Here is a 9,241-nt window from a genome sequence, read left to right on the forward strand (position 1 = left end):
AATAACTTGTTGAAAAACTGAGAGTTAATTAGTGCAATTCACGGTAATTTGGGGCGTTGAGTATTCATAACTTATCGAAGAGCAATTGGAAATCATTTTGTATGCAAGCAAAACATGTGTGGAGAAGAACCCCTTAGCTAGCCTTCCATTATCCATTCAACCCAAAATTGTTTAAAATCTATTTAAGTTTTTAGTTTATTCGTTTTTACTTTCAACTTCACCAAACTCAAATCCCCCTTTTACTTTCTTGTTTTAAAATCTTTTGTTTACATTTTTAACTTTGTTTCTTTTTGTTTTTGAGTCAGTTTAGAGGTTTTAGCAAGCCCTCCTAATCCCCGGTTTAGAACGATCTCTACTTACATACTTTGCTACAATTGTCAAAAGAGGGTTTAATTTTGTGTGCTTATATTATTCGCATCAAATTTTGGCGCCGTTGCCGGGGATTAGCAACTTTGCTAAATCCCCATTGTTTCTTTCTATTTCTTTTTTGTGTGTTTTAATTTTAGTTTTAATTTTATTTTGTTTATTTCAGGTACTAGTTTATGACTCGTAGTTCTCAACCAGTTCGTGCACATATATCGGAGTTTGACGACAATTTTGAACGAACTTTGAGAAGGAAAAGGAAAGTACCAGAACCTAATCCACCTAGTTCTAGTTCTGAATTCGAATTTGAAGAAAAGGAGGAGGCAGAAAAAGACATGGAGGTGGACAATCGAACAATCAAAGAACTTTCAGCCTCGGGATTGGACAATGCCGCGCCTCTATGTATCCAATACCCCGCAGCAGCCCGAGGAAAGACAGAAGAATTTGAATTGAAGTCAAGCTTGTTACACCACATTCTGAAGTACCATGGGTTGTCCATGGAAGATCCTAACAAACACTTGAAAGAATTCGAGGTAGTGTGTTCGAGCATGACCCCCGTCAATGTCGATGGGAGTATTTTGAAGATGAAAGCCTTCCCTTTTTCTCTCTTGGAAAAGGCGAAGGATTGGTTGTACGAATTGGCGCCCGAAACCGTCACATCATGGGAAAGCATGAAACGGGCCTTCTTGGAGAAGTTTTTCCCAACTTCTCGAGTCATCCTCCTACGGAAAAGGATAAGTGGAATTCAACAAGAGGAAGGTGAATCTTTTCCTACTTATTATGAACGTTTTAAATCTCTTGTTGCTTCTTGTCCACAGCATCAGATGAAGGAGGAACTTCTTTTGCAATACTTCTACGAGGGGCTACTACCTATCGAACGTCAAATGCTAGATGCCTCGGCGGGAGGAGCCTTGGCGGACAAGACCCCCACGGCAGCAAAGACTTTAATTTCCAACCGTGCGTTGAATGCTCAACAATACGAAGGCGTTGGACAAAGGAGTAACCCACGACCACATCAAGTCAATAAGGTAAGTGCCATAACCGAACTTCAAAATCAAATGGCTAACCTTACTACTTTGCTTTCTCAGGTAGTGGAAGGTCCAAAAGTGCAAAACGTGGCAGCTTGTGGCGTGTGTTCCATGCAAGGCCACCTTACGGACAAGTGCCCACAGTTGATAATAAATGGAGGCTGGGAGACCCTCAATGCCGTGGGATTTGACAACCAATACCAACCAAGGAATGACCCCTTTTCCAATACTTACAATCCCGGTTGGCGTGATCATCCAAATTTCAAATGGCGAGAACCCCAACAAGGCCAACAACAAAGCGGATTGAGGCAACAACCCCCGGGTTTCTATCAAAAGCCGTTTGCACCAACTCAACCCCAAGCACAACCTGCCCAAAAATCAGGTTCGTCTATTGATAATGATCAAATTTTTAATTTACTAACTTCTATGGCGCAGGGAATGCAAAATAGGGACAAAAAGGTGGACGAGTTGGAGAAACAAGTAGGGCAAATTGCCGAGTTCATGGGGCAGTTTCGAGAGCAAGGCAAGTTGCCTAGCTCAACCATTGCAAATCCAAAAGGAGGCTTTGAAACCGTCAATGCAATCATGTTGAGAAGTGGTACACAAGTTGGAGCCAAACCAAAATCATCCAAATCAAGTCACGATGAGGATGAAAAGTTGCTACAAGAGGAAGCACAGGGACCAAAACTCACGGCCAAGGATGAACAATCCTTGCCACCACCATCTAGCCCTCCTAAGCCGTCCCAAACCACCAAGGTAAGTCCAAATTCGACTTTTTCTAGTTCCATTCCACTAAATGTGCCCTTTCCTGGCAGGTTTAGGCAATCAAAGAAGGAAGAAGCCGAGAAGGACATTCTAGAGACCTTTCGGAAAGTTCAAGTCAATATTCCGCTCCTTGATGCAATTAAGCAAGTCCCGAGGTATGCTCAGTTTTTAAAAGAACTTTGTACATCAAGGAGAAGGATTTCGAACAAAGAGGTGGTCCAAGTAAGTGAGAATGTTTCTGCCATGTTACAAAGGAAATTACCCCCTAAATGCAAAGATCCGGGTAGTTTTACAATTCCGTGCGTTATTGGCAAGACTAAGTTTGAACAATGCATGTTAGACTTAGGGGCTTCGATTAATGTTATGCCATACTCTATTTATACATCTATGAACTTAGGTGAGCTTAAAAACGATGGTGTGATTATTCAATTAGCCGATCGTTCTAATGCATATCCAAAGGGTGTTTTGGAAGATGTGTTGGTGCAGGTGGGCAATTTGATTTTTCCAGCGGACTTTTACGTGCTTGACATGGAGGATTCACCCTATTCTACCCCATTGCCGATACTATTAGGGCGGCCCTTCATGAAGACAGCCCAAACCAAGATTGATGTGGCTAAGGGAGAGTTAACAATGGAGTTTGGTGATGAATTGATTAAATTCAAAGTTCCTGAATATGTTAAGAATCCTCATGATGTTCGTTCTTGTTTTGCAATAGATGTGATTAAACATGTGGGGAAGGAACATTCATGCGCACCAATCAAGAAGGATGTCCCTAGATACATCATCGAAGAGGGTATTGGAGTGGAGCATACAAAACATGTCATTACACCCAAAATACCAAATCTGGCCGAGAGCACCACCTTTGCTGCCCCTTTTGAGTCTTCATCTACATGCATTGGTAAGCCTCCTCCTCTAATTCCAATTCCCATTTCCACTAATAGGTTATTGCCTTCTGTGGTGCAGGTACCAAATCGAATCCATGATTATGGGAGTTTTTACTTTGACCTTGGGAAGCTCAATGCCACAATCTGGGACCATCATTATCCACTGCCATACATAGACCCAATGCATGAGTATTTCAAGGAGCATGTCATGGAGGATGTACCCCTCCATGCCGTGGCACCTAGTCAAGCTTAAACGGAGGTACCGTCCGGCTGGAAGACGTTAAAGAAAGCGCTTCGTGGGAGGCAACCCATGCATTCGACAAAGGAAGGCCTAGAGAGCACTCCAATTCCAGATTTGCGTTCCTAAACCCTTCTCTTTGTTGTTTAATTAGTTTCTGCCATATTTAGTTTGTTAGTGTTTGTTTGTTTGTTTATGTGTTTTTGTGTTAGTTATGCTTTGAAACATTGAGGACAATGTTTGGTTTAAGTGTGGGGGGGTAACCAAAGTGTTTTGATGCAAATTCGTAGGGTTTTCTCACTCATACTTCCCAATGTTGTTTCTTGCTGTTTTTAGGTGTTTTTAGGCTGTTTTGGTGAGTTTTAGTGTGTGCTGACTTATAACTCCGAAAATCACATAAAAATTTGAAAAATTGCTTTGCAAAACCCAAAAAGAGTTGTTTTTGTGTGTTTGTTTGTGTCTTAGGGTACCTTCCAACACAATGATGAGGATTTGGTTTGTAATTTCATGGCTGTTAAAGAGAGTGATTAACATGGATGAAAGTTTGATTTACTCTTTGTTTATGCTTGGTTGTGGTTATAACTTATGAATTTACATGCAATCTTAAAGGAAAAATCAGTTTTTGTAACATGCTTGAAGGAAAGAACTCAAACTAACGCTACAACCTTGTGAGACTTGAGCCTAAACGTTTATTTGGAGAGTTAATAATCTGTGATTTATTGTTTTCTAAGTCGTTGCATGATCTCATTATTCTTTGCTTGGTTACTACTTAGAAGGCGTTTCATCATTTAGTTCCAAATGCTAGAACTCATACCCATTTCATTCAAAGCATGTCATTGATTTGCATAACACATATTCAAGATAAAGTTGTGTAGTGACCACCACCATAACCAAAAAGCCGTGAATCCCCTATGTCATTATGTTTTGTACGTTTTAACCCCGGTTAGCTTTGTGAGCCTTTTCTTTGTAACCCACATTACCCTCACCTAGCTTAGATTAGGACCATCCATTAACCTTGTTCTTAAAGCGTAGTAAAGCATGATTCAAATTGAATTCCTTTGTGGCAGAAAACAAGTGTGGGGGAAGTGTTTTTCATGAGGAATTATGTGCCATAGGCACGGGTAAAAAGAAAGAAAACAGAAAAGAAAAATGTGAAAAGAATGCGAAAAGAGTTGAAAAGAAGTGAAAAAGAGTTCTAAAGTGTTGTTTGATGAAGAAGGGGTCCAAAACAATGAATTCGACCCTAAGGAGTTGTTTAAATCTTCCCCTTGTGTTTTAAAGCTAATTTCTGCAATCTAAGTAAATTCTAAGTCTCAATTTCATTACTTTGCTTACTATCACTTTAAGAATGTTTGTTTTCCTTATCCTTTCTTTGTTAGCCAATACCCCAAGCCCCGTTACAACCCTTGACTTCTATCTTGAGTGTTATGTGTTTCAATTTGTGGAGATTGAACTTGGTATGAGCATATGGTCACTGGTTCTCGCATCTAAGTAGTAGCATTCCATTCATGAGATCATATCTCAACATGCTTATTAACTCTAGAAATTGTGTTCTTTGTTATACATATATGTGAGCATTCATTTTTATATCTACATCAATTCTCTCACATATAACTAGTATAGGGTGTGGAGTTAGAAAATCTGAGTGAAAATAGAGTGCATATCTTGTAAGGATTGAGGGAATTCTCTAAGGCATGTTACTACATTCAAAACATTGTTTTAATTGGTTAATTGTGAATTAGTAAGTAGTGACTATGATTAAGTATGTGCTTAAGTGTTAAATTGACTCAATTCTGTGGGAATGATAATCTTTAACATGTCATGTGCATTGGAAATCCCTAAGGCAAACGTTGGAAGGTTTAGGTTGTTTTTGTTTGTTTGGTTTCGTTTTGTTTTTTTTTTATGTTTTATTTGTTTTATTTTGCTCGAGGACTAGCAATAGTTAAGTGTGGGGGAATTTGATAGACGCATATTTATGCGACTTAGTTAACTAGTTTTCTTGCATTTACGTTATTAGTTCTTAGTTATTTTAGTACTTTAAGCCATTTTCGTGTGTTTGTAGGTCCAAAGGGCTAAGGTAGCAAGAAAGTGCATTTTGGTGCATTTTGGAGCCGTTTTGAGCTTGGAATGGATTACATATGATATGAGCAAGATGGATGGACGAATTTGAAGACAAAAGAGGCTAGGAACATGCTAAAAATCTGGTGAAACAAATACAAGTTGCAAGAAGGGATAAATTTCTAGAAGGATTGGCCAAAACTTCACTCAAAACCATGCATACCCCATAAAATTCATCAATGCCGTGGCCTTCCCTTTGTTTTACTTCCACCAGATTTTTTAGTGATGATGCAATGCCTATCTCACTATGACATTTGAGTGGATGATGTAATGCTTAACTCACCATGACATTTGAGTGGATGATGCAATGCTTAACTCACCATGACATGTGAGTGGATGACTCAAAACCTACCCTCACCAACAATTCTCCACCTTGCCATGCCTTACCTACTTCATTCCACCAGATTTTTGCATTAAACATGTCCATCCTCTTCCTATAAATACCATGGCAGCAACCTCATTCAAATCATCCAGAAATTAACCATTCTCCAAGCCTTTCCTTGCCTCTCCTACATATCTAAACCCCTTCCCATCCATTCCTCCAAATAACCAACCCTTCAACATCATTCCAACCTTGTTGTGGCGGCAAGGAGAAGTAAAAAGTCCTTGGACGCGCTTGCTATCCAACATGGATCGTTGGAACGTTTAGGTGCTTTCTTCCCTTTGTTTTTCAATGGTTAAATTTGTTTATCTTTGTTTTGTAATAATGAGGAACTAAACCCCCCCTTGGCTAGGGGGGGATTCAAAACCATGTTTATGCTTGCGTTATGATTTGATTACTTCTAATTGCGTTTCTTGAATTGTGAATTCAATTTACTTATCCGTTCGTATAAAAACTAATTTGTGTATGTTGGTTGAGAGTGCACGCTTAATTTTCATGCATGAATTTGACGCTAGAATATAAGGGAGTTTCACCTAATCGTTATGAACTTATATTCACAAGTAGTGAAGGTTGCTAGTCACAATCACGTTAAGTAAATTCTTGGCATAAGTTTCATGCAAATCATAGTAACGAGTGCCTTGTCAATGCTTATGTTTTTCATAGAACTTAATGATTCTTGCTTGTATCTCTATTATGCAATTCATGTAGGGAACTTGTAGGGAATGTTTTGGGTTGTCGTATGCAATCATCCAATCTAATAACTTGTTGAAAAACTGAGAGTTAATTAGTGCAATTCACGGTAATTTGGGGCGTTGAGTATTCATAACTTATCGAAGAGCAATTGGAAATCATTTTGTATGCAAGCAAAACATGTGTGGAGAAGAACCCCTTAGCTAGCCTTCCATTATCCATTCAACCCAAAATTGTTTAAAATCTATTTAAGTTTTTAGTTTATTCGTTTTTACTTTCAACTTCACCAAACTCAAATCCCCCTTTTACTTTCTTGTTTTAAAATCTTTTGTTTACATTTTTAACTTTGTTTCTTTTTGTTTTTGAGTCAGTTTAGAGGTTTTAGCAAGCCCTCCTAATCCCCGGTTTAGAACGATCCCTACTTACATACTTTGCTACAATTGTCAAAAGAGGATTTAATTTTGTGTGCTTATATTATTCGCATCAGTGGCTAAACCCCTATTGGTTAGGGGTAATTTCGAAGCCATGACTATGTGTGCAAGTTGATTTGATAAATTCCAGTTATGATTTCTTGAATCGTGAATGCAATTGGCTTAACTGTGCGAGTAATAACTTATTTGTGTTTGTTAATTAGGGGTCGACACTTAATTGGCTTGCATGAATATGTTGCTAGAATATAAGGTAGTTTCACATAATTGTCACACACTTATACTCATATGTAGTGAAGGTCGCTAGTCACGATCTCGTTAAGCCCAATTCCTAGCATGAGTGACATGATGTCATAGTTGCAAGTGTTTTGTCAATGCTTATAGTTTTCATTGAACGTAATGATCTTCGATTGTATCTTTATTATGATGTCATGTAGGGAACTTTTGAGGAATGCTTTGGGTTGTCGAATGATGTCATCCAATCCAATAACACAAGGAAAACTTGAGAATTAACTAGTGATGTCACGGTTAATTTGGGGCATTGTCATTCATAATTCAATGAAGGAATAACTGGAAATCGAGTCGTTTGCATACTTGTCATTTGTGGAGAAAGAGCCTCTAACTAATCCATCATCCATTTAAAATCCCAAAATCGTTTTCAATTCTGTTTTTACTTTGCAATCTGTTTTGTTAGTTTATTTTCGTCCAAATCAAATCACCATTTATTTTGAAGTCTTAGATTAGTTAGAAAGTATTTTGGTTTATGTTTTTAAGTGTTTTGGTACAAGTTAAAACCCAAATTCGTCCAATTTGGTGCTTTGTGTTCAAAACTGCCCAGAAAGTGTTTTTAAGGCAGTTTTGAGTCTTTTGGTTGCTGTTTTGAGTTTTTGGTTTGTTTTAGTGTTTTAAACTTTAGTTTTGCATTCTTTGAGTCTAATCTAGTGTTTTAAACTTTGTTTTTTCGTTTCTAAGTCAGTTTTCAAGTGTTTAGCAATCCCTCCTAATCCCCGGTCCAGAACGATCCCTACTTACATACTTTACTACAATTGACAAAAAGAGGGTTTAATTTGTGTGCTTATATATTTACGCATCAAATTTTTGGCGCCGTTGCCGGGGATTAGCAACTTTGCTAATCCCTTGGATGGTTTTTTTTTCTTGTTTCTTTTATTTCACTTTGTTTCTGATTTTGTTTAAGTTCCTGACCTAATTTTGTTTCTTGTTTCCTAGGTACTAGTTTATGACTAGAAGCTCTCAAACGGTTCGTGCGAACATCTTGGACTTTGACGACGACTTTGAGAGGAATTTGAGAAGAGCTAGAAACCAGCAAGAACACAATCCACCCAATTCCGAATCTGACCTTGAAGAAAACGTACAAGAAGAGGAGGAGGCCACGGCAGGGATATTTGAAGAAGTCCAAGGCATGGCCATGGACAATCGTACACTCAAGGAGCTTTCCGCCTCAGGTTTGGATAATGCCGCACCATTGTGTATCCAATATCCCACGGCTGCTCAAGGTAAAACCGAAGAATTCGAGTTAAAGTCGAGTTTGCTCCACCACATTCCAAAGTTCCATGGGCTGTCCATGGAGGATCCGAACAAACATTTGAAAGAGTTTGAAGTGGTGTGCTCAAGTATGACTCCGGTTACCGTTGACGGAAGTATTTTAAAGATGAAGGCTTTTCCATTCTCTTTAATGGACAAGGCCAAGGATTGGTTATACGAGTTGGCTCTTGGAACAGTTACGTCTTGGGAGAGTATGAAGAGGGCGTTTCTAGAGAAGTTTTTCCCAACTTCTCGCATCATTCTTCTTCGTAAAAAAATAAGTGGAATTCAACAAGATGAAGGTGAGTTTTTTCCTACATATTATGAACGATTTAAATCACTTGTTGCTTCTTGTCCACAGCATCAGATGAAGGATGAGTTGCTTTTGCAATACTTCTACGAAGGGCTCCTACCACTAGAACGTCAAATGCTCGATGCCTCGGCGGGTGAAGCATTGGTGGACAAAACGCCCATGGCTGCAAAAATCTTGATTGCTAATCGAGCGTTGAACGCTCAATAATACGAGGGTGTAGGCCAAAGAGGACCCCCATGGCAACAAGTTCATGAGGTAAGTTCCACATCCAATATTCAATCTCAATTAGCTAATCTTACTTCTATTGTTTCACAGATGGCCGAGGGAATGAAGATTCAAGGATCCTTGGTGTGTGGTGTATGTTCTATCCAAGGACATGTTTCCGAAAAGTGTCCTCAACTCATCGAGAATGGTGGATGGGAGAGTGCTAATGCCATTGGGTTTCAAAGCCAAAATCAGCCAAGACATGATCCGTACTCCAACACGTATA

Source organism: Malus domestica, chromosome 02 (genome assembly GCF_042453785.1).
Source record: "Malus domestica chromosome 02, GDT2T_hap1".
NCBI classification, from domain to species: domain Eukaryota; kingdom Viridiplantae; phylum Streptophyta; class Magnoliopsida; order Rosales; family Rosaceae; genus Malus; species Malus domestica.